Source organism: Pyrgilauda ruficollis, unplaced genomic scaffold (assembly GCF_017590135.1).
Source record: "Pyrgilauda ruficollis isolate IOZ18807 unplaced genomic scaffold, ASM1759013v1 scaffold51, whole genome shotgun sequence".
NCBI lineage: Eukaryota > Metazoa > Chordata > Aves > Passeriformes > Passeridae > Pyrgilauda > Pyrgilauda ruficollis.
In genome coordinates, this window is record NW_024526711.1 from 586911 (window position 1) to 612077 (window position 25167).

The following is a 25167-nucleotide window of genomic DNA, read 5'->3' on the forward strand; positions in this document are numbered from 1 at the left end:
TCTAGTCTCATCCCAAGAGGAGCTGCTTGTGGCAGCTGTTGTAGTTGATAGTGGCTCACAGCATCCATTTGGGTAACGTGACTTGTTATTCCCTTCCTGAGATGCCAGTGTCAAGGTCCAAAAGATCAGTAGAAAAGTTGGCCATTCCAGAGAAAGTCCTCAGCTGTCCATTGGTCTGCTTTGTTCTCTCTGTGGGCTCTTAAATGCTAATGGAATTACTTTTACTCCAGTCCAAGCAATGATCAAATTATCAGCTGTTACAGGTCTGACTATTTGCCTCTGACTATCACTTGTGTCAGCACTCATAAACATCAGGCCAGCTTTTTGTTTTTCCTTGTCTTACATGTGTGTTTAAAATGCATCTGTTTGTCCTGTGAGATGCAGATGGTGGTGCACATAATATGCTGGAATGCACGGTCCATGGCTGATGGAAGTCTGTGTGGTGTTGGAGACCAGGACTTTGGGTTTTGCTGTAAAAACACATCCCTGAGTTTCACTGCTGGGAGTGGTGTCCTTTGTGATTAGTGAAGGCTGTCATTTTAGTCTTAGCTGGAAATACATGCAACTTTAGTTTGACAGCTGTGATGTAGCCATGAAGAGGGATGAGCTGAAATTGTTAGTGCTCTGGAGATGAGCACTAATATGTAAATGTTCACTGCAAATCTAACTCCTTTGTCTGCTTTCTGTAGCTTTTTTACTACAGAAAATTATGTAATCAAAATTCATATTTTCTAGAATGATGACAAGCTGTACTTCACAACTGCCAGCAGAGGCCTCTTCTAGCCAAGTTAAGCATCTGCTTTGACTTTGCATTGCTCCTATGAGAGTGTTTGTGAATAAATATCTCTGAGAGAAACATAAATAAACTTAAAGAATAAATACAGTGAGCATAAATAGAAATTGCTGCCTAAGTTTACTTTTTTTTTTTTTTTGCATTTTTAAGATTTTGAGATTCTTCTCAGTTTTGAAATAGGTTAGCATTTGTCATCTGCATGAGGAGATGAGGTTGCACCTGCCTGGAGCAGACTACCATGGACTTCTAATGGATCCCAGCAGTTACTGAAACTTTTTTTGGTACAATTCCTGGAATGGGTCAACATGCAAACAGGGGCTAGATTTTTCTTTTGTTGATCTTCAGATGTCTAAGAAGGAAAAATGAAGGTTGACCTAGTTAGAGGAGCTCTTAGAGCTATTCTAGAGAAAGGATATTTCTGCAAATGCATCAGCAGTCTGGTTTTTTCATGAGATAAATTGGCCTCTGGAAATGTCATGGTTTAAAAATTTGGTCTTTAAAAAAAAAAAGGGAAACTGTAATTTTCCTAGAGTAAAGTTAGGTGAGGCAAATTGAACTCTAATTTTGTAGCTGAGAAATGACACCTGCTGCTGAGATAAAGGACATAAGTAGTTTAAAAAAACATATCTGGCATTTTTACTAGGATAAAAGCAAAGAATCTGTGTTTTATATACATTTCTGTACATTAAAATGCATGCTGATTTGTGATCTTTCTAAGGTCTTTTGAAAGAAAAATGGGGTAGATTGTACAGGTTGTACGTGCACAGGCTCCCAGTATATTGCTTCTGAATGAGACACGAAGCAAAAGCAAACATGTGCTTTTTCCCTGCAGGATTGAAAGTAAACCCACATTAACTCTCAATATGTAGCTGTATAAATGAACTGAAAAAGTTTTGTTGTTATGTGTCAGAAAAGTGGCACAAGCTTATTTAAAGAGTATGTGCTGCCTTAGCTGCTTCCTTAGGAAGTGTAACAGCAAAGGCTGTCCTTAGATTACTGAACATCTTGTCCATGTATACATTTTCAAAGTACGGTGTCATTGTGGTCAGTGAGAAATTTGTTAGGTCTCTTGTTTACCTTGACAATCTTCACTGATTTCTGACTAAAGCTCTTGTTTTATTCGCTAGGACTGGAGTATAAGTAGTACAGCAGTTATAACTCAAGGAGAAATGAGCTAGCTGTCCACAGAGTTTATTTTTTTGAGGGAGAGAATGGTTTCCCTGTGCTTATTCTAGCATCAGCATCCTACATCTGTCTGTTTTATTAATGTATGAGTGAACCGGGATCAGGAGTGATTTTTTTCCCATTATACCTTCACCTGTAAACACAAGTGCATGAAGTTAATATGTTTCTCAACATATCCTGCTGATAAAGAAGCCCTGAATGCTCTGCTGACTCCCCAGCTGTTCATGTGCATGCAGCCATCTGCATTTAGTGCAGCCACAGCAAAGATGTCAGTTCCTAATCCTGACAGATAACACTTTTCCACTACTTGATTGATTAGCTGTGTTATTATTGAAAGACTAAGCTGCCATGAAGGACACTGCTCAGAAAACTGAAACATGAGTCATGTATGAAATGTCTATAAAATTGGTTATTTATAAGCCACAAAACTGTTTAAAAGCACTTTTTCTCCCTTTCAGAAATGAAGTTTTCAAGCAGAAGTATAGTATAGTTATTTCCTTCACTATACTTAACAGATTTGCTTGGACACTTTGGATAGATTAGGCTGTGTGGACTTTCCTGTCTATGAACTGCTGGGTGGTGTGGTATTGATTAAAAAGCCCATGGCACACTTCCCAGTGCTTCATTGGTCACATTCAGGGTAAAATTATGTAGTTGTAGTGGTTTTTATACTGAAAAATATGTGTTACTGGAAGTAGGAAATCTAGCCCAGGATTAAGTACTCTTAAAGGATTGTGCAAGTTACTGTAGTTTTTTCACTCTGAATTGAGGCAAGAATGTTAATTTAAATGTTGAACCTATTAGTATCAATCTGTCATTTTAACTGTGCAAGTGAAAATTTGCAAATGCACTTTTTACCCTTTTGAATTATTTAGAAGGCAAGTATTTGCCATGCACCATGATACCTAATTAGTCATCTTAACTGTCTCTGAAGGGTTGCTGCCTTAGTGCAAAGAAATGTTGATGTCAAGCGAAGGCATGTATGTAGTTCTGGCACTCTGTGTTACTTTGCTCCTCTTCAGGAAGGATTCTGCAGTCTCCCTCATGGAGGTCAGCAAAATGCTTGTCAGGCTGCAAACACATCTGCTGCTCATTGGAAAGAGCCAATATGAGCAAAAGAAAAAGAGGGTTCCACAGAGGGAACCGGGGGTAATACAGATTGGGTGAACTCTGTGCCTGTTTTCCATTGAGGCTCTTGACAGAGGCCTTTGTTTCCAGCGTGTATTGAAGCATTATCCTTAATGCACAAGTGGCATTTTTGTCAGATGTCATCAGTGAATAATTTTCAGTAGTACATCTTTCATGTCCTATACTTAACAGGCAGCATGTCCTAGCAGACCTATAGGTCTACCAGCTTGTTCCATTCCTTTGAGTTTACTTCATCTATTTGGACTGTGAATAAAAGGAAAATCAAGATCAGCAACCCTGATGTGGGTTTTTTATGCATTAACTACACTCACCAGGCATTGAACTGTACAATTGTAGCACAGGTATCCTGGGATCAGATTTATGTTTCTTGGCTATCTGTTCTTGGTCTTTTGCCATTTTACATGTTGCTCCTTGGATTTCTTATTAAATGGATCTTGTACCTATAAAATATGATTAAAGTTGTACTGCTTGCATGATGACAGTTAATTTTGTCACTGTTTCCATAAGAAACTTGTGTCTTTTAGTCTTGTAGTTTCAGGTTGCTAGAGCGTGCTGTGGATTGTTGCTTGGCTTCCAGAAGCAGAAGGCTGGAGCCATACTTGGAGGCAGACATTTTAAAGTTACGAGAATATATACATAACTATTTTAGAAACTAATTATTCATATCTTTGTTCTTCTATGTTTTAAGAAAGCTTTGAAGCCTTGTTTTTTGTTCGTATGCATCTTGTTTTTTTAAGGGAAGTACCTCAGTGCCAAGGGGTTTGTGTATATATAGTTCTGTTTTCTCCTTTCTCCCTCCCAATATAAAAATAGTTCTCAGTCTTTTGCCTATATATTGACAAATGATACTTGAGAAAGAATCTGATTAGAAAAAACCATAGGTGAGAAAAGGCATTTGTGTGTAGTTTCTCTTAACATATAGTGCTGATGATACTGTCTATCAGTTCTTCATCAAACCTTTTCCCTTGTGCTCACATTATGTATTACAACCTTCAGCTTTAAAGGCACTTATGCAAATAAATGGGTAGTGGTACATAGTCTATGGTTAGAAGCTATCTTATGGCTCCAGTATGTGTATTTGTTTTTTTCCTTGCTAGTGGTGCTGATTGAATTCTAATGGAAGTTGGGATGAAGTTCTATGATGGTAATCATATATGAATCATTCTTCCACAGACATAATTATTGCTTCTCTACAGTATTGCCTTTCTTTAAATGTCTGTAGCTATTTATCCTGCCATTATCACTTAGTTGAGCCAGCTGCTCTTTTAGTCTGCTTCTTTTTAGGATTCACATGCTGTAGATTCTTCCTATTTGTGCTTTATTAACCTTTACCCTATGAGAATGAAGTTTTAAGTATTTCTACAATAATTTTGTACTTCAAAAGATAATGTTCAAATTCATTATGCCAAGATTTAATCTGCTTTTTACTGAATTATTGTCTTGCAATATGCATTTATTAATAGCACAGTGCATTGTATTTGGCCTACTGTAAGTATTTTTATGTTCACAGTGAAAGTAATTTGAAGTGCTTGTAATAAAAGCATAGACTACAGAGATTTCCAAAGGTAAATATTGTTGAAATTTTCTTTATAGGAAGGCTTTGTTTTTCTTTAAGATATATATACTCAGATATCTATTTTCCAAAGGTCTTAGAGTTATACCTGGTGTTACTTAGTTTCCATTATGCTGTTACCTTCTGTGATACTACTAATATGGAGCTGGACAAATAATTTCCTATCGCTCTCATCTTTGTTTCATGTTCAAGAGTCTGTACTTAAAGATTGCTTTCATTTTTTGTCTGCAACACAACAGTGTTCAGCACAATCAATTTGAGATTGGGTTTCTTCTAAATAAACTCAATCTATTCCAAAATAACTTTTTCTGTCAAGCTATTATGGTGTACTCCTAAAATCCCCCAAGTCTCTTGAAATTCTTTTAGGCTGTTTGACTCTGCTCCCTGGAATCTGATGGGCTGAACTAATGCATGAAATCCTGAATATGTGATTACCTTATTGACTCCTTATGACAGAACAGCTACTGTCTTGTTATACATATTATAACTTCTTGTTATACAATTTTTGATAGCTCTGAGATACATTAAGACCTTTACCGTATAGAAATATTTGAAATTCTGATTATATGTTAATGAGTTCTCTACTATTGTTTTTGTCATATGGAGGTTGAACTAATCTGAAAACCTTGCAATTTGCTTACTTTTTCTATGTATGTAATTTGCACTGTCCTGAAATTGATGATTTATTTCACTTAATAGTATGATAGGATAGGACAGAATTTGCTTGGGCTTGGTGGACATTTTACTTTTGCATGTGGATATAGAAAACCAAAAAATTGCTGTTTTGTAATGTCACAAAAAATGTCCTTGAATGAGATGCATGTATTTAATTATTACGTGGTTTTATAGTGGTTTAACGTGGAAAAAAAACCAGGCCTGCATTTTTTTTCTCTCCAGAAACAAATTAGACTAATTTTGTTTTCTTAGCTTTTTGTTTGCAAAATATGCTTTTGATATGTAAAGCTGTTGCTGCAGAAATTTTCACTTGATGTGCAGTTTTGAGAATCCTAAACTTTGTATATTTCAAAGTTCATGAGGACTTTAACATAAAAGGAAATTATAAAACAAAATAATTAATTATATTTTTCTGCGGTACTACATTTTATCAGTGTACTTTAGCAACTTTTCCTCCTTATCTGTGATTTCTGTTCAATTATCATATTGAACTGACCCTACAGAACCAAGCAGCTGCCTGTTGTGCAGAGTATTCTTTTTCAGACAACACATGACAGAATTCCAAGGGGCAGATCTTAACTTTTAATCTCTTCTGCTTGAAATTTTGCTCCCGGCTAAATTACGTATGGATTTTTTGGTGTTTGCATGCTGGATACAGGAAGTGGTTAGTGGTGCTATGACACCATGTGGCTTCATCTCTTGGAAGATGCTCATCTAATTTACCTTTAATATCAGCCCTTTAAGATCTCTGCAGATCTTTGTGCCTGTTCTTTACTGGTATCTATCTGTTTCCTGTGCTGAAAAAGAGAAAAGCTTTGCTATTACTCAACTTGATTCTTCTAGGCACAAAGGGAAAAAGAAGGAAAAGAAGTATCTGATTAGAGAGGTTGTCTTTGTCTCTCCCAAAGAGCAGGGGGAATGACTGTTGCACCGTTTGCTGCTGCTCTTGTTGCTCTCTTCTTCAGGTTCACAGAGATGTGTAACAATAGTTGCCAGCCTTTGTACTTGAAGTACAAACTAGTTAAAATGAGGAGCCAAGTGAAAGGAAGTGCTTTGAGCTGTGGCATGCGTACATCATCGTTACTTTGAGAAGAACGGAAAAAATCGGGCCTTTGTGATAGGAAATGCAGGATGGACCAATGACATCAGAGAAAAAGCAGGAGATTCCATTAGCAGTGCTCAAATGTCATATGCTTGATTCATGTCTTATTCTTCTACCCATGACTTGACTAAGAACTACCCATCTGTGTAGTTCTGGAAGTTATGTGATTTTACTTACTGCATAATTAATCTCACCACAGTGCTAAATCTGCAGGGAAATAGGGTATTCTCTGCTTTTTGTGAATGTTAGTACAAAATAAATTTCCTGTACTGTCTTGACACTGTTCTTCCCTACTTTTCTGCTTGTGTGATTATTCTGCAAATGCTTTTGCCATTAATCAATTAGAAAAACTACCTTGTAGCTTGTGAGCTGGTGTTATATAGTTATTTTGCCAATTTATTTAATTTAAAATAGGAAAGTTTATTAAAATTATAAAAAGTCTTCTAGGAGAACTAGTTCAGACTGATTTTTCATCTCATTGATGAGAGAATATAAATAACAACTTACAAGAAAAGCAGTCAGAAATTAAATTACTAAAGTACTGGAAGGTCTTAATCTGAAGCAATCTAAAATAACTATGTTAAACATAAGAATAATCTTAAATATTTTTTCAAATAGTGTGGTGTGATGGGAATTGTTCATTCAGCCTACTGAGGAAGCTGTCAGCATAATGTATATGATATATGAACATGATATATGTTTAAGATCATGCAATTGATTCGTTTTTTCCATTTGATTCATAAGTGAGGTATTTATTCACTTGCCTAAGCAGTATGCTGTTTAAACTGTAGTCACATTACTTGGATCAGCAGTGAAGTGTGCTGTAAATTGGAACTGTGCTTAGGTTTGTGTCTTGTAGCTTAAGACTTAGAAAAGTTTACAGAGAATGCTAATCAAACTGTCCAGATGAGAAAAGAGGAAGTGGTAATTTAATACCACTTGGTTACTGTATAATGCTTGTGCTGTAAATGTGCATTCTAATTTCTCTGTCCATCTGAGAATCCCCATATTGCCAGTTTTAATAAGTTCCTTGATCTGCACATGACAAAACTGTAAAATCACTCTTTTGGCATGTGGTCAGCGCATTACCAATAAGTACTAATCTATGCTATATTACCACATCTGGCACTTGTGGTGCATTTGCTGACATGCTACCTGGACTTAGAAATTTACAGCAGTGTTTTGTTGGAAGGTTACAGATTTCTTAAGGATGGAGGACATACATGGCTTTGCTGCAAAAAGGGGAATCAGTTTTGAGTTTAAAGAGCAAGTGCCATCTATTTTTCATTTGCCGTTAAACTGGTATGTTACTTCAGTATTAAAGGGAAAAATTGATTTGCTAAAACTTTTCCAAAGTTTTAAAACATTTTTCTTAAAAATTTCAATTTTTAAATTAAATTTAGAAGATGTTTGTTTTCTATCTGCTTTTTCTTACAGGGAAAATGGTGTTGAGGGGAAAAAAAAATTTGGATTGTTAAGCTCAGCAGTGGGACCTAGTTTTTCACATGTTGATATGGAACTATTTCCAAATGATGGGAAAAATTGTTGTACTTTAACAAGCCCATGGAAACAATTAATTTCTGATTACCAGCTATGGTGTTTTGCTGACATTAGAAAACTGTCTTGATACTGTCATTTTTTTGGCTTAGAGCTCAGTGATGTTTTAAATAATAGATTGGCAAGGGGGAGATGTGATTTTTAGATCTTAAAACACTGTCAGCAGTTTGTGGTAGTACAGTTTTATTTTCCAGTGAAAGAAAATAAATCTTTCAGGTTATTCTTTACAGTCGCTTGTAAATTGTCCTTTCTACTGGACAATCAAAATACATTTGAAGTAGTTAATGCACATGTTACTGGGTATGTATGTGTCTAGATTTATATTATCTTGATTATCTAGGCATCTAAGTATCATCAGAATTGATGTATCTGTGTTGAAATTAAACCTGAAAGATCTTGGCTGTTATATCTAATTGTGTAGATGCAATACTGAAGTGTTCCAAAATGTAGAGATTTTCTAGGGCAATTACTTGGGATAATTGAAAAGCTAATATATGGACCCTTTCTTGTTTCAGAAATGACTTAGTAACACAGTGGGATTTGCTCAATAGAGAAGATAAATTTAGCTATATATTTTTTTCTCTGTGACTTCAATAGTTCTCAGATATTTAGTATAATTGTAACTTGTTTTTGCTCAAGTCATCAGTGCTAATTTTCTGACCTGTACCACGCTAGAATAAAATCCCTTCTTTTTTCCCAATATTAGGAAAAAGTCAAAATAAAGGTGTGTAGAAGACTCACATTCCCCCTCTCTTCTGTATTAATTTAGTATTTATTTCATTATCACCTAAAGTAATATCAGAACTGACACAATTGAGCAGCTGATGATTCAGAAAAGTACAGAGGAAATTGCTGATGTGATGAAGTTTTGAGCTTTCACCATCTGTGTTCTAAAGAAATAAAATATTTTTGGCAATACAGAAATGCTGATCTTTAAATAAATAAGAAACTCTGAGCAATCTAAAATTACGTAATTTAGGCTCAATGGTTTGATAAGTAAACATCATTAGATGTGGAAGTATTAAGGAAGAAATTGGGATTTGCATTAGTTAAGTGTTTTACAGATCCTTTAAGATATTTGTGAAATTAATTTCTTTATGCTGTGGTCTTACCTTTTGTAAATTTTGTATTAATCTTTCATTTTTCCAGTGTTGCCAGAGAAAAATACATGAATCATTTAGGTCCTCCAGAAACTTTTAAAGTTTTAGGTCTTTTGTCTCATTTTCTTCAAGGCACTACAATACAGACCCTTAGCTCCCTTTTCCAATTTTCTAAATTTTACATGCTAACTGTTAAATTTTTCCTTAACCAATTTCTCTTTAAGGAAAAGAAGTGACAACAAAGATTAAGCAAGTCTTTCTCTAAAATGTTTATATTCTACTCAAGAAAATTTTACCTGAGAACTGTAGAAACTGTGATAAATTTGCTTCAAAAAAGTTTTTTGTAAACAGACCTCTAAAGAATATCAGAGCACATGGAATTTGTTATGGGGCAGTAAGTTGCTGAGCTTCTGTGAGAAGTGGTGTGCAGCAAGTGCTTTTCTGTAAGCAAATGTTGCTCAGAGTTAAAAAAAATGGGGAAAACTAGTAAACAACCACATGTTGTTTGCTACCTACAGTGCTGGGTAATTGGTCTTCCCTCTGGCCCTTCCCATAGCAAACCAAGGTTTTTAGAGATCCTTAACAAAACTACAGCTTTGCTAATTACTGCTTTCCAAAAATGAATTGCCATTCTAGTTGAATGTTAAAATACAGTTTTGCTCTGTTGACAAGCTTGGTTATGCTTCTTTCATTGTCCTGCTCTGAGATGTACAAAGCTCCCCGGTATTGCCATGGATCTGTGTTGAATGCCTTCTCTCTCTGGCCCTGCATATGTAGAGGATGTAAATGAGGAGATCTCTACAGGCATTTCAGGGATGACAATGATTCAGCATTAATTCTGGACTGGGAATGAGAGTTATTCAATAGTATTGCATTTGGAAATTAAAGCTTCAAGACAGAAAGGTCTCATTTGTGCCTTGTATGGTTCTTACAGCAACTTCATGGTTTTTCTGTCTGTATCCCCTCTGCCATCGAACATGAAAACTGCCTTAGCAATTTGGCAGAAAAATATTCATGTGACACGTAGTTTAAGACTATGACATTTCAAACTGCTTAGAGGAAAGCAGTCTCAGATATGCAAGGAGTACAAAATAAGCAGACAGGAGGGAACAAAGAGTATTATTCAGCAATAGTCAGAACTCTGCAGTAAATGAATTACAGGCTTTGATTATTTTTTCTGTCATGTACAAAGATGACTGTCTTTTAGTTGATAAACATTTAAAGGATTCATTGCCTTTTAAGCTGCTGGTCTAAGTGAAAAATGCAAATGCCTGTGTATCATGTTGAACAGAAGAAGCCAAATAGTTAATTATTTTAGGAGTATGCACCAAATATATAAGGAATATTTGCAAACTCTTATTTCTGATAATTTTCTCATGCTGCTGACTCATTGTAATGCTATGGTGATCAGTGATCAATGAAAAAAGTTTATATCAGGCTGTTCCCAGATTGCTTTCACAGATTTTTCAGCTCACCAGGAGAGGCTATTTAAAAATAAAATGTGTTTCTTGGTCTCTGGATAGAATTTCTTTTGTCTACATTTGAAAATTACTGTAAATAGTGATTCCTGGGCTAGCATGTTAAAAGGTTCGATGCAGTGATTAAATGAAGCTCAGTTGTGTGTCAAGAAATACCTGTCTCAAATATGAGGCTTAATTTGCTGTTTGTCACTAAAGAGACTTCCATTGAGATCAGTGTCAAATGCATATATTTTGTGACAGTTTTTATGTGTGCTAATGCTTTGTTGTCCTGTGCTAACCTGTGCTAATCAAATGTCATTGGCTTACTGTTGCTCTCAGTAGCCAAAAGACCATTAAACTATGGAAATAAATAATTGGAGGATGACTTTAGTTGAGTACAAGTAGCACTAAACGGCATATGATTCACCTCAGTAATGTTTTTCAGCAGTAGAAGTTCTTATTTTAGTGTAATCTAATATTTTTATTAATTTTAGCTTGGATATGAAAGACATATGGAGCATGCTGGAAGATTATAATTGTGGCATTTGCCAGAAAATGGAATCGTAGTTTTTAAAATTCAAGTCTATCTATTAAGGAAAAGATTGCTGAATATTAACCTTTCTTTTATATGATACAGACTTTTTGTTACATACAGTTGTATGTCCAGAAAACGGGAATAATAAAACCTGCAAATTTATATAGACTTGAGTCATCACGTGATCTTATTCAGTTGATATTGAGAAGTATTGTTTTACCTTTATCCCAAGCACTGCAGCTGTAGTCCCTCTTCTGGGGAAAAAGAAGTTATATCCAAATTAGTGGCTTGAGTGACAGACATCAGAAAGGTCAAATTAATTGTTTTAAAAGCAACAGAGTTATTGCTTAAATAGAAAACAGCTATTGTTTCATGGTATTTTCATGGAAATTTAAATGAAGAAATTATGGGCAAATTACTGAGTTTCTAAATCATCAACTCTGTGTTGATGATTTAGAAATTCTAATGGCATAGTAGGACTGTTCCATGAAACAGGAGCCAGAAAAAAGCCCCTAGAGAGCTCTCAGATATGTCTTCCGTGGGTTTTGCATTTATGGATGCCTTACCATATTTTCGTTTCCCATGCTATGCTGTGAAGACACAGAAATTAATTTATTTCTTTACTTTGAATAACAACATTATGATAAAGGATGAAAAATAATTACTACATGAGGAGTGAAACCTGTTTTTCTGTGAATTTATGTCCCATATTTCCTGCTTTCCACCATTTCATGTCCTCCATTTACCTACATTAAGATGCTCAGCTCCTTTCTAAAATGGATGGCTAGACAAAAAGCAACAGGACAATTTATTGGTGCTTACCCATAAAGAGCCATGGGAGAGATTGTCTTAAGTGCAGCTTGGCTTTCATGAGATTATGAAGTTAGTGGGAGTTCTAATCTTCCTCATACAGACTGATTTTTACCAAGCTTTCAGGAACTTAATATTTTTAAGACTTGCATTTGGCTGCAAAATGTCTATCAGGACACTGACAAATGGACAGAAAAATGAGATCAGGTTGTGGGACCTTCATTTTCTTGGCTGCCAGGCTGAAAATTAATACATATCTTGAAAATGACTATTCTTTCTTCTGTAAGTTGAAGTAGGTCAGATACGGAGAGAGTGTAACTGATGGAGAAAAAATGGAGATTGTAGAAGAAATGACATGAGGATTGCTGAGATAGTTTGAATGAAGAGAGCACATAAGATAGAAGAGAAAATAGGACAAAAAAATGATGCTGAAAGAATGAAAGGAGAAAGTGAATTGGTTGTTGCTTTAGAAAAATAAATGGGAAGTAATACAGAAAAAATATATTAAGAAGAACATAAACAAAGGATACAGTAATTTTTAAAGCATAGGTTTGCAAGATACGTGGCACAAAATTCTGTAACAATCTGTTATTCAAATAGTTATATCTGTCACTTCACCTGCTAATGCTTGTTTTTGAAAGGGGCAGAGGTGGCTCAGCTCTCATTTTCAGACCTCTGCTTGATCATCCTGGTCTGCTTCGTGTTTTTATTTAATTATTTAGTGATTACTTTGCTCAGATCTTTCCCTTATATTGTCTCGTGCTTTCCCATATAGTCCATGTTAGTTATTCAGATACTAAGTCCAATAAAGCCTAAGTGGGTTCAACATCTGCAGTGAAATTAATTCAGATGTCTGTAATGAACTTTATGAATTTGTGCTATCAAAATTGAAAGTAATTTATGAAATAAGAATGAAATAGATGCTGGATGCAGAGATGCTGAAGCTTCTGCTTCTTTGGGAGGTTTGGTGAAACAAAGTCTCGCTGCTGTCCTGGTCATGCTACAATTCCCAGTATGAGCCAGAGTCAAAAACGAGGGGTGTGCCACAAGTGGTATTGCCAGTACTTTTCTCAGTTCCTTTCTCCATACCTTTCAGAATCCAGATATTTTTTTCCAGAACTTGGCATCTCTCTTGCTAGGCCCTTTTCTTTTTTGTTGCTGTTCTTCATCGACATTCCTGCACTTTTCATTTTCCAGAATTCATGTTTTTCTTCTGTCTATTCTGCCTTCAGGTTCTTATATTCTTGCAGTCTTCCTCTTTATCTACAAATTTAAGAAACATCACTTTTATTTTAATCTTTCTCTTTGGACAAAAGCAGGTTTTTTGCTGGGGCACAACTATTGTTTGTCCTACAGGGTTATTTGAATTGTGTTAAAAGCTACTGACCAATTCAGTGGAGGAAAATGAAAGTATCATTGTCTTCAGCAATGAAATTGCAGTCTGTTTTACTTATTTTATTGGTGACCTGATGCTGTTTTTCTCTTTTCTTTTAAGAATAGTTGTTGGCTTCGGTCAAGTTCTCCAAACCTATAGTTAGCTTCAGTAAAATTACTCTGAGGAGACTTGTTTTGTGGGTAGTATCTGGCAGGATGGTGTTTTGCTTCTGGATGAGTATTGCCAAGATTTATTCCAAGACAGTGTTTTTGTGTGTGTGTTGGGGTGTGAGTGTGGCAGTGAATTAGCTGTCCCATTCTTAGATCCTCCAGAAGAGCTGGGGAAGTTCTCTCTCTTGTATTCTTCACAGAAAGTATAGTACAATATTTGGATTAATAGAGGATTTATGGATCTTGCAAATCACTGGATTGTCCATGGTGGGGCCTTTAAGAATGGCCCAGGATCCCATCTGTTTTTCAAGAATAAAAGAATAGCTGAGGCACCATTCATCCTCTTGTTTTATAACTTGGCTTCACTATCTGACTTTTTGATGTAATTCTACTTGAGAATCAGAGCATCTGGAAGAGAAAGGGTACTGAGCAGAGAGAATGATGGTGGTTGTGAAGAAGGGAGATAAATAAAGCTAGCTAGAGGCTCTTAGTATTTTAGGGGTTTAGGTACCTTCATAATCCTGGGGTAGATCCCTCTAAGATCTTGGGACCTTCATCTTATGGAATGTGGGTGTTTTCCATGCCTTTTTGGCTGTAGAAGACTGCAGTCTTTCCTTACAGGTTATCTTGGAGTAACCTCAAAAAACACTCAGACTTAAAAGCTTGGCTTTTATTTTTTAAAAGAAAGTGTTATAGTGAAAAGAAGATGTACTATGTCAGCCTGATTATTCCAGGAATTTGAGGGACAGATGAAATTTTCAAAACCTGAGAATATTAATAAACAATATGCATGTAATTTCTGAAAGGCGAGAGGAAGGTTACTAACCTCAAATTTTAACTTATTAACTTACAGACTTACAACATTTAAAGCCTAAAATAAGTGCTGGATTTGAACATGAATAAAGAAAAACTGAAGAAGCAAGTTAATTTATGAAGGCAGTAATTAGTATGTTTAACGATTAATTAAAACTCAGGAAAGGACTTTCCTCCTTGGAATGTCAGCTGAATGTGGTGATGCCTCACAGAGTTGAAGGGTGTCTTCTAATGTGTCCATGTAGATTTTTGGGATGAAAAGGATCTCTTTAGTGTAAAGGATCTCTTTGGTGCAGTATTGTTCATCTGTATTTCCTGAGACTTTCTAATTTTGCTCCCATAAACAGGGAACTAAAAGGTAATGAGGATGAAGAAGGATAGGTCTATCCACAGTGTTTTAATCACGCTGGTGAATGTTGGAAACTGCTGCAAAAGTTCATGTTTTCTGAAACCTTTGCTATTAAATGTTATGTTTTAGTCTATACACAAAGAAGGATTATTTGAATAGATGTATTTAATTGTGGTCAAGTAGGCAAATGTAGCTCACAGTACTGAGGAATCATGAGTTACCAGTCCAGTGGATTCATGAATATTTTCCTTGAGTTTAGTTGCCATTGTACTTTAAAAGTCTATTTAGGGAATCTGTTCATAGTTATTGCTCGAACATAATGACTGGGCAATCTAAAGGTATTTTGTTAAAAGAAGTTTTTCTTAACATTCATGCTACTTATTTGAGTAGTGTTAGTAGATTGTATGTGGAGTCCTCAGAAGTAAACATACTCTTTCACCAAATGTATTTAAAATTATTAATTGCCACTATTAAAGAGAGCTTCCAGTGCCAGAAAGTAAATGAGATGTGAAGAGGTGGAGGAAAAAAATGCAATAAAATCAGTGTAGTGTATCTGAAGTTATAAGAATCAGTCCAGATGGGTTTTGTTTTGTTTTTAAGTTTACTTTTGAATTCTGAATCAGTTTTCATCCTTAACCAATTCAGTCTAGTTTGTATGTAGCAATTTGTCTTAAGGATGTCAAAAAGCCATGCTATGGAATTCCAGGAGTACTTTTTCTTTGCCCATCTCTTAATGAAGTTGATAAATGTATTCTTAAATACTTTAAATTTAATCAGGAGTATCCATTTACATAAAACATCAATTTTCTTCATTGTCCCCACAATCTATGACCGTTATTATCACCTGTTGTCTTCTCAGCAATTATCTGTTTTAGGGTGTGTAGAATGATGTTATAAAAGTATTACAAGAGGGTTTGTAGCAGTGGTATTACAAGAGTAAGTTTACTGAAAGGCATTGGAGAGTTAGTCACTACTTGATAGAATATTAGTCCTTTCAGTGTACTTTAACCCTCTTCTATTAAAAATTATATCAAGCAGCCCAAACTGTATTGAGATGCACCCTGCTGTGTGTCATACCTTGTTTCTCTTTTCACGGTCTCAGCTATTTAAATTGCAAGTTCTTTGGAGAGGAATTTTCTGCTACTCTGCATGTGCTGCTCTACACATGGGGGAATCTGTCTTTGGTTCTTGGCTTTGCAGGAAGCTTATAAATTTCTATGCTGATCATCTCAGTCATATGCTAACAATGTTGTGTAGGGTATAAAAGCCATAACTGTTTTATTATCATCTCTTCATTGTTTCTTAGGATGTTCTACCTAGCCCTGTAGCAACTCCATTTGGTTTTGACTGTAATTTAAAAAATTTTCCTTGTTACTTTGTATTATTCCTGTGCTTGTTTTCATTTTTCTTTATCTCTGCACCACCATCTTTACACTACAGCATTGTTCTTGGTGCTATGCAGGAAGAATCCACATTAGTATTTCAGAATTATTTTTGGCATTTATAGTGTAAAATGATACATACTGGAATATTAAAATCCTGGTATGTTGAGTCAGTAAATTTTATGGTTGTGTTAACATTTCTCTGCAAGATGTTTCATATGTGCTTCCCTGCTGTGGTCACATTAGTTCTTTATGAACTGTTTCTGCCATACATACAATTAGGGAAAAAAGTCTGTCCTGATGTGGATTTCAATATTCAACATCAGCATAACAACAGACACTCTGCCTCCGGGCACCACTGCAAAGAGCCTGGCTCCATCTTGTTTGCACCCTCCCTTTGGGTGTGTAGATATATCAATGAGGTCCCCCCATCCCAGTCCCCTCATCCAGTCCCTTAATTATCTTTGTGGCCTTCTGTTGGACTCTCCAGTATGTCCATGCCTGTCTTACTGAGGAGCACAGAACTGGATGCAGCATTCCAGCTGTGGCCTCACCAATGCTGAGCAGAGGGGCAGCATCACATCCTTTGTATGGCTGCCAGCACACCTCTGAATGCAGCCCAGGATACCATTTGCCTTCTTTGCTGCAGGGGCACATTTCTGGCTCATGGTCAATGTGGTGTCCATCAGGACATCCATCTCCCTTTCTTGCCAGGCTGCTTTCCAGCTGTGGAGCCCGCAGTGTGCACAGGTGCCTGGAGTTGTTCCTCCCCAAGGGAAGGACTTGGCACTTCCCTTTTTTGAACTACATGAGGTTCCTGTCAGCCTGTCCGGGTCTCTCGAGATGGCAGCACATCTCCTTTGGCCCATCAGCTGCTCCTCAGTTTGGTGTCATCTGCAACTCTACTAAGGGTATACAGTCTACCCCATTATTCAGATGCAACTGCAGATTTGCCCAAGAAGAAAACAGTAATATTTTCTAAATAATGATGTAGAATGTAGACTTGAAAATGTGTGTTGAGATTGCTGGAGTGCTCTCAGCTGTGGGTCATCTTACTGACAGCACTCAAGACAGCTCACAGGTGCATATCCTCTGCTTCAGTGAGCACTTGGTTGCATTTTGTGACCAAATTTAAGAAAAGGTTACGTATTTCACAAAAGAGTTATCAGTAAATGCTTTTAAGCTGTTTTTGATAAAACTAGTGTTCTTCACCCAAACTGAAAGTTTCTCATGATTTCTGAATGTGTTAATGAGATGAGGAAAAGTAAGTATGGCCTTTTTAAGGCTAAATCTGTGATGAATATTTGGATCTGTGGATAAGGGATGAGCAGTGAATGACACCTTGACTGCAAGAAAGCTTTTGATACTCTCAGAATGCTCCTGTATCCAATGAACAGGTCTGGTCCAGTGGACAGCTGGGTAGGTAAAATACTGCTTGTGTGCTGGCATAGTCATGGTTCGTGGGTAGAGCACAGTATTCTGCCTGGAAGCTGGTGACAAACCAGGACAGGCCCTGGTACAGGGATCTGTACCAGGGCCTGTCCTCCCTCCCTTCCTTTATCCATGCTCCAGTTTTGCATTGTCTCCTGCTTCTGCGTTTGCACTGTCAAGAACATAGCCCAGCTTCTCTCTGTGCTGCAGATTGTTTGCTTGTTGCTTCCCCTTCCTTTGAGCTCTCATTAGGATTTTCTTCCAGCTATATATTGCTGATACTAAGGAGTTGGTAAAAGACGCAGCCAGATAGAAGCACAGTTGGACTGATTGTTTAGGAGAGAACAGATTTAAAGGGGCTATGTAAAATGAACTTAAGTTTCTTTTTTTTTGAGCTTTTCTCATTATTAGAAGTCAATATTCAAATGCGTAGTATTAATTCTCAGAGAGCTGAGTAGAGAGCATGGCAGCTGTCTACAACATACTACACTTGAGTACATGGTTTCATAATTTATTTGGTGAAGCATTAATCATTTGGTTTCAGGTAAACATCTTATTGGGCAGCAAATAAATTTCTAATACTTCCCTTAATTTTCCTACATTTTTGTCCATTGCAATGATAGTTACTGTTGTAATGCATCATACTTTAGGTCTTTGTTGATGTTCTCTAATATCTGGTCTTTTATTGTGATTTGAAATCAATTGGAAAGGAGGTGAGACTAAAAAATTCTCAGGTTTTGTGTGGGTTTTTTTTGTTTGGTTGTTTTTTTTTGGGAGAGGGTGTTGTGGGTTTTGTTTGTTTTCATCTTTTACTCCAGAGAAAGCAGGTAGAGGTATAGGGACAGTGTCAGAGGGGGGTTGTGTGGCAGGACAGCCTCTCTTAGCACTCTTGATATGTGAAGGCCACACATTTTGTTCAACATTAGTGGATGACTGTTCTCTGTTCTTTCCCTTGTCACAGTTACCTGTTAGTGTTGTCATCTTCTTTGTTTTGCTTCTCCTTGACAGAAACCAGAATCAAAGTGTCTTCATCTTTGGCTCTTTGCAGTCTGGGAACCATAAAGGATCTGCTTGTCATCATTCTTGACACATAAATTAGTTATCACAGATCCTTTTGCTTTGGGGAAACTCATTCTGTGCTTCCAAAGCTGGCAGTAGGTTTGAGCCTATCCCAGCAACTTTGGCTGTGCCATCTGCAGTCAATGAATTCCAGACTTGTAGGTCAGAAAGCACAGACCTTGGTTACGTCAGCTGAAAAAGCAGACAGGAGTGGATTAGATCAGTTTTGGTTGAGTAGTAAGAGGAAGACTAAGATTTGTGCTCTGCTAATGCGGGTCAGTTCAAATTGGCAACTGTTTAGCTGTTTGTCTCAAGCTAGAAAGGTGATGGACTTGTTTTCCATTCCCTGCTGTTAATCAGCATACTAGTTTATTACAGAATTGCCTATGTGGGTTTTTTTTTTCATTATATTGTTTGAGAAGTTTTGGTTAAAGATTTTTTTGTCCAACGGCCTTCCTAAGTGATGTAATAAAAATTACTTCTTTTTCTTTCCAAGGAGATTTGTCTTTGATCTTCATAGATTGTTGCCAGTGTTAGGCTAGGATTCTCTGCTATACAATTGCAATACTGTGATAATATTTGTTATACTTAAGAGAATCTTTAACAGAAGGAGGGTAAGACTGACTGCCTTGTTACCAGTAGTTGAGAAACCTCATTCATGCTTTTGGGCTGTTGAACCGATGAAGTAATGGTCTTCATGTAATTTGTTTATCTGGGACTTGTCTTGGTTTTATTGAAAAATGACTCAATGAGTTTTGTTCAACTTTGGGAGTGCAGTGTAGACACTGTGATAGAGTACATCTCTCATTTTCCTTCTCTGGAAATCTAGTTCTGTTGAAACCCACAGCAAATGATGTTATTTTGTTTTCCTGTTTCATTATTTCTTCAATGTTAAAAATTAGTTTTTGTTGGTTGGATCTTTAAAGAGGGCATACTTTTCCTAGTTTTGCGAACTAGAATATGATTGTTAGGAAGCTGCAGGGTTTTCTTGTGTCCAGGCTACTAGGGCATAAACTGTTCCCCTTCCTTTCTATTCCTTCTCTTAGGACCCTAGTGGGGAAAAAAATGGTGCTTGAGGATCTGTTTGATTTTCCAGAGATCACAAAAATGCAGTGGGATTCATCCTCTGGGATGTCTGCAAATAGGGGATGGAGTAACAGCATTATCTAGACTGTCAGTGTATCACATGCACAAACAACTCATTGTAGCTGGGATGTGTCATCCTGTGAATCTGCATGTGCTAAGTGAATGTAATCCTCAGTGATTTATCTGGCAGATTATATTACATATTTCTGTGTGGGAAGTGCTGAATAGAAATCTGGGATCATATTTCTGTCCCTATGCTTGTGGTTCAGTACCAAGAATGCTGCTGTGCAATTTGTTATTGAAATGTTAAAGGGAAGGTAGAACTAATGGGTTGGGGAGAGTAGCCTCCCTCAGGTTTTACATTTTCCAAGCACAAATTCATTAAAGCTGGTCTAAGAAAAAGGAAAATGTTTTTCAAGACATTTATTGAAACTTGACCAAGTAATTTTTTTTAAAGTTTCCATATTCTGATTTGTTTTCAGCAAAAGCACATATCAATTAATGTTCATTTTTATTCAGTTTTATAATTGCTTCATACGTGCTCAGTACAAAATGGAATACAATAAAAATATAATTTCAGTTCTCTTGCCAAGTTTTTAAAAATTATTGTGGAAATCTAGTTTTTCGATTATGCAGGAAATTTTTATGGTCTCTAAAGAACACAATCAAAGGTATGCAAAAATTTAAAGGGGAAAGTGAACATAATAAAAATCCTTTTCTGTGAGAGATGGAAAATCTTTTTTTTTTTTTTTTCTGAGAACAGAATTTTCTTGAAGAAAATAGCTAGCTTACCATTGTGACAAAATAACAGCTATTTGTAAGAAAAATTTGACTTTGATGATATCTCTAAAGGCAGTGTCTGTGTTAGTGAAGCAGCTGGTTACACTGGTAGTTGTGGTGTTGCTATATGTGGAGAGCAGTAGTGTTACATGTGGTTTAGCATCAAACTCATTTTGGGTTGGCTGCTTTCTCCTAAGTAAGGGCAGAACATGTTACTGGTAGTGTCAGCACTTGGATTTCAAAGTGCTGGAAGTGCCAGGCTTGTGTTGTTTTCTTCTGTCATCAGTGCCAGTAGGAGAGGAGAAAACATCCAACAGAATGAATTGAGAGTTGAACAGAAACGTGATTATAGAAACTCTTGGATAGAGAGTGTGGTCAGAGATGTTGAAAACAATTTGCTCAACTGCTTCACTATAAAAACACTGGGCTGCATCTCAGTAAACCTTCAGAGTGCACCCTGAAAGCATTTGTTTTGCAGAGGCATTAGTTTTTTTTCCATTTCCTTATTAGATCATGCTGTTAGCCTTTTTCTCTGATGCACTGTCAGTTGTCATTCTTGTGAATGACACCAATGTAAAACAGAAAGGACAATGAAGTTGAGGTGGAAGAGTATATTCAGTATTGGTTTCTGGTTTTTTTTGGGGGGCTAATTGAATAGTTTAAAGCCCTAGAGTTCTCTTCTCTAATAACTGCATATAGCAGAGGTGACATTGGTGTGCCATAACGTGGGTCTCTGCTGCCTTCCAGAAGGAGAGAGAACTGCTGAAGCTTTTTCTGTGCAAATCTTGATATGCCTTTCATCTCAAAATCTGTCTCTGAAGTGGTGTTTGCTGCTCTGTGCTAACTGTACAGGATAAATCAGATTATCCCTGTCAAGTGACTTTCCCAGTAGCCGTGCTGGTGTTGAGGAGATGTCAGGGATGGGTTGGGAAAAGGAGGTTCTGGGCAGAGTAGGACCTCTCCCTCTCCTGAAATCCCAGGGTTGTATCATCTGGACTTGGCTGTGACAGCACAGAATGACCATGATACAGAGAGAAGCCATGCTCTCTAAGTGCCTGGATGTTGCCTCTGACTTCCCTTTATGGTCTGTTACTGAAGATGGCAAAAAAAAAAAAAAAAAATCAATTTTCATTTAATTCGAGATATGATGTATATACAGAATCTCTTGGTGCCCTCTGAAGTGTATGTAGACTTTAAAGATCAGCAAGCAACAACTTCTAGTTGTAAAGAAGTAACATTTTCATCAGTGCTAATCTCTTAAGCCATACCACACTTTTGAAGATATATTTTCAAAAGTGATCTTCATGAGCTGCAGAATGTGCATGCATTTCAAAATCTTAATTTTTTACTTAGGTAATAAACTGTAAAGACTACGGTTTTGGAAGACAGAATGTGGATGTTGGGGAAATGGGGTGAATCAATCCTGTACAGAAATACAGGTGTTTGGTTGTGAGGGGACAAAATGCATTGTTCTTTGAAAGGCCATCCTTTTCTGTACCTAATCCAGACCAATAAAACCACTCCATCTATCCACCTTCAGAAAAAGTGGTAAAATGGTAGGATTCTATGTTGGCCAGTTTGCTACACTGTGCAGATTTAGCCACTGTTTTCTCCAGTTTTATGCAGTGGTGTTTCCTAGGAAGTCTGGTTGAGGACCCCAGTACCTGATGTTATTGAGCTGCATTTATTTGTACTCTAAATGCTCTTCTCAATGTTGGGCTTTGGTTATCCTGGTGGTTGAATGATCACCTCGTCTAAATTAACAGGAGCTAATGTTCTGCCATAGATTTATAAAGTGAAATTAATTACTTATGAAAGAGCAATGATGATACATGCAAATAATCACTAACCATGTCTGCTGTGCCCTGTAGATAGTAGAGCAGCTAGTTTTGAAATTTGTACTTTTAACTGAGTAACTATTTTGCTTCCAGGAAGTAAGGTTAAATTTTCATTTGAAGATATAGAAATGAAATGTTAGCTTTCTAGGACACTATGAATCTGTTAGCAGGCTTTGTTCTAAGCTATGTCGACTGAAATATTTTTTCGTTGTAATAGATATTGAAAAATTGTATCTAGATGAATCCCATCTGTTGTTGTTGTCTGTTGTTATTACTGTATTGTGCTGTCATATGTAAGATAGAAAAACAATATCGTAATTAAAATTAAGAGGGCATACAAAGACTGCACTATGTTTGCTAACTGAAAGTTATTTCTTGACCAGGAATTTCTTAGTCTTGATACCTTATGGATCAGTTTCTCCCCCCAAAAAACTGTACTAAATTAATTGGGGAGAATGATCTGTAAGTTCAGAAGACACTATCAAGAAAGAAGCAGCTGTTCAAAAATAATTAGAAATACATGCTCAACAGTTCAGCATTGAGAACATTTAATAGGTGCTCAAAAATGAATTATCATAGTTTGAGAAGTAAGACAGTATTAGTGAGCTGACTTGTAACTGTGTGGCATAGAAAGGCAGTGACAGTGAATGGAAATAGTCTCAAGGTTCTGCAAAGTTGGATTTTGAACCTGTTTTTTTCATATTTCTATCAAGTATATGGAAAACATTGCGTTACTGGTAAAAAAGTTAGAGGTAAGAAACAGATAAAATAGACAGTTACTGATAAAGAGAACATAAGCTCATTAACTGAGCTAAGCTCAGGCACATAAGATGTTTTTCAGCATGTCCAAATATAATTTTGTGTCTTGAAGTAATAAAGGCACACTATATTTTCATCTTTACTCCAGGAAACCATTGTGCTTTAGCCTTCATTCCCACAAGCAGGGAGTTGCAGTTATCACTAAAAGCTGGACTTCTCCTGTTATGCTTTGGCCAACAGGCTTCATACATCCAAGAGCTGCAGTACTGCAGCTCCATTATCTTTGCATTTGATGGTGTTCTGAAAAAATCTGGAATACTGGCTCCAGATGGGTGTGCTTCAAGAAGGACATAGAAAACTGCAAATGATTCAGAGCAGGGTTGTAAGAATGAGGAAGGAATTGGAAATGTGCTGTCTGCTGAAAGATTTACGGCTCAGTCTGCTTAATTTAGCAAAATCGTGGTTAAGAGACCATTTGTTCACAGTCTTAATGTATTCATTTGGGAGCAGAAATGTGATAATAGATAGTACCTTCTTCTAGCAAACAGAAATAAAACATGAAGCAGCAGCTTTGAAGTTTAATCAGCAAATTAGTTTGGAAATAGGGCAAAATTGTAACCAGGAAGGGATGTAAAAACTGGAACAATTTACTAGTAGGTACGACTCATTTACAAACACTAGAAATACTTAAGATTGCATGTGTTCCTGAAAAATGTACTGTAGGGTTGGTTTGGTTCTAAAAGCACCAAACTTCTGCATGATTTTTTAGCAGGAGTGATACATATAGTGTGTTATAGTAGGGCTGAGATGTTTGTATGCAATGCTTGGTGATCACAGCTGCTTGTTCACTCTTAACAAGCTCCCACAGACATGGACTTCCCGTGGGAATCATTTGTAAAAGCAAGGATTTCTCACACAGTAGAAGCAGGTTACCAAGAAGAGAATATTTTTCCTTCCCCCCATCTTTTCTTTATTTACATGGATTCAATTTGAGAACAGATGAAATAAAGTTATTAATTATTTAGTATAAAAGTCCATATTAGATTCAAGAAACTGGAGATGTCAAAATAATTGGAGACTGAGACATAGTGAAGGAACACATTAAAGGTCCTTTTCTTATTTTTCCCTAAACATTAAATTATCTCTGGGGAGATAATTTACTGGACTGATGGCTTATTGGTTTGACCCTGTGTGAATTTTCCCATATACTAACAGTGTTGGATTATACTCTGTTATCCTCTGAGAAACAAAATCTGTAACTTTAATGACAGCTTGTAATGCAAAAGAATCTTTCTTTGAAATAGAGGATTAAAAAAACCCTGAACAACTGGCCTGAACTTTAACATTGATTAGTTGTATCAGTTTTACTATAGTAACTTGTACTATAGCAACTGATTGTATCAGTTTTAATCATATCAGCTTAAAACTGGAGTGTACATTTTGTTCATGGAACTGTTGTTCTGATGTACTAGACAGATTTACAGTGCAGTTAATACCTCTGTTCCTTTAGATATGAGTTTCCAGTGCTGGAAAAATACCCCAGGAAATCAGCCTATGTAACTGGATTAGTTTCCAACTGCTGAAATTACTTTTTCTGTCTTGCTTAGCTCTGAATGTTTTGAAACCATTTTGTAGTACAGTATACGGAACATGTTTATAGCCTACGAGTTGCCAGTACATCTGTGCATGAGCTGGTTAGAGCCACTGATTGAGTCATTGCTAGAAAAGCAAAAGAATTAGTAAAATACTCGAATCAGAGAGAAAGCTGCATAATTAGAGCATTGCCTTTATGTATCCTATTATGTAGATAACATGGAGCTGTCTGGCTGGAGAGTGTGCTGGTGTAGACATTAAATTAGAGATCACAGTGTTCAGAAGGTCTGCTCTGATAGCAAGCGCTGTCTTGGGCTCTTCCACTTGATGGATAACATTAGACCAGGAGTACACTATGTATTTATCTTAAATGTCAGACTGTAACTGTTCTTGAAAGATTAACATACACAATAATTGATTTTTTTTCTGGTGTACATATCTAGGAGTTTATGAAACTTTTTAATGAGCCTTTTTATTATAAAATGCATGTCATGGAAGCAGACACTTTGCTACCATATTTCTTACTAAAGGTATCTGATACTGTTTGATTCAGGCAATTTAGCATAGTTCCAATAAATATCAATATATTTGTG

The 25167-nt window shown here is 36.5% G+C and overlaps 1 protein-coding gene across 1 annotated transcript in view; it reads left to right on the forward strand.

The window, feature by feature from the left end:
* Nucleotides 1-25167, forward strand: part of BCKDHB (branched chain keto acid dehydrogenase E1 subunit beta) — a 106125-nt gene that overhangs the window by 37355 nt on the left and 43603 nt on the right. The gene's annotated exons all lie outside the window — the stretch shown is intronic.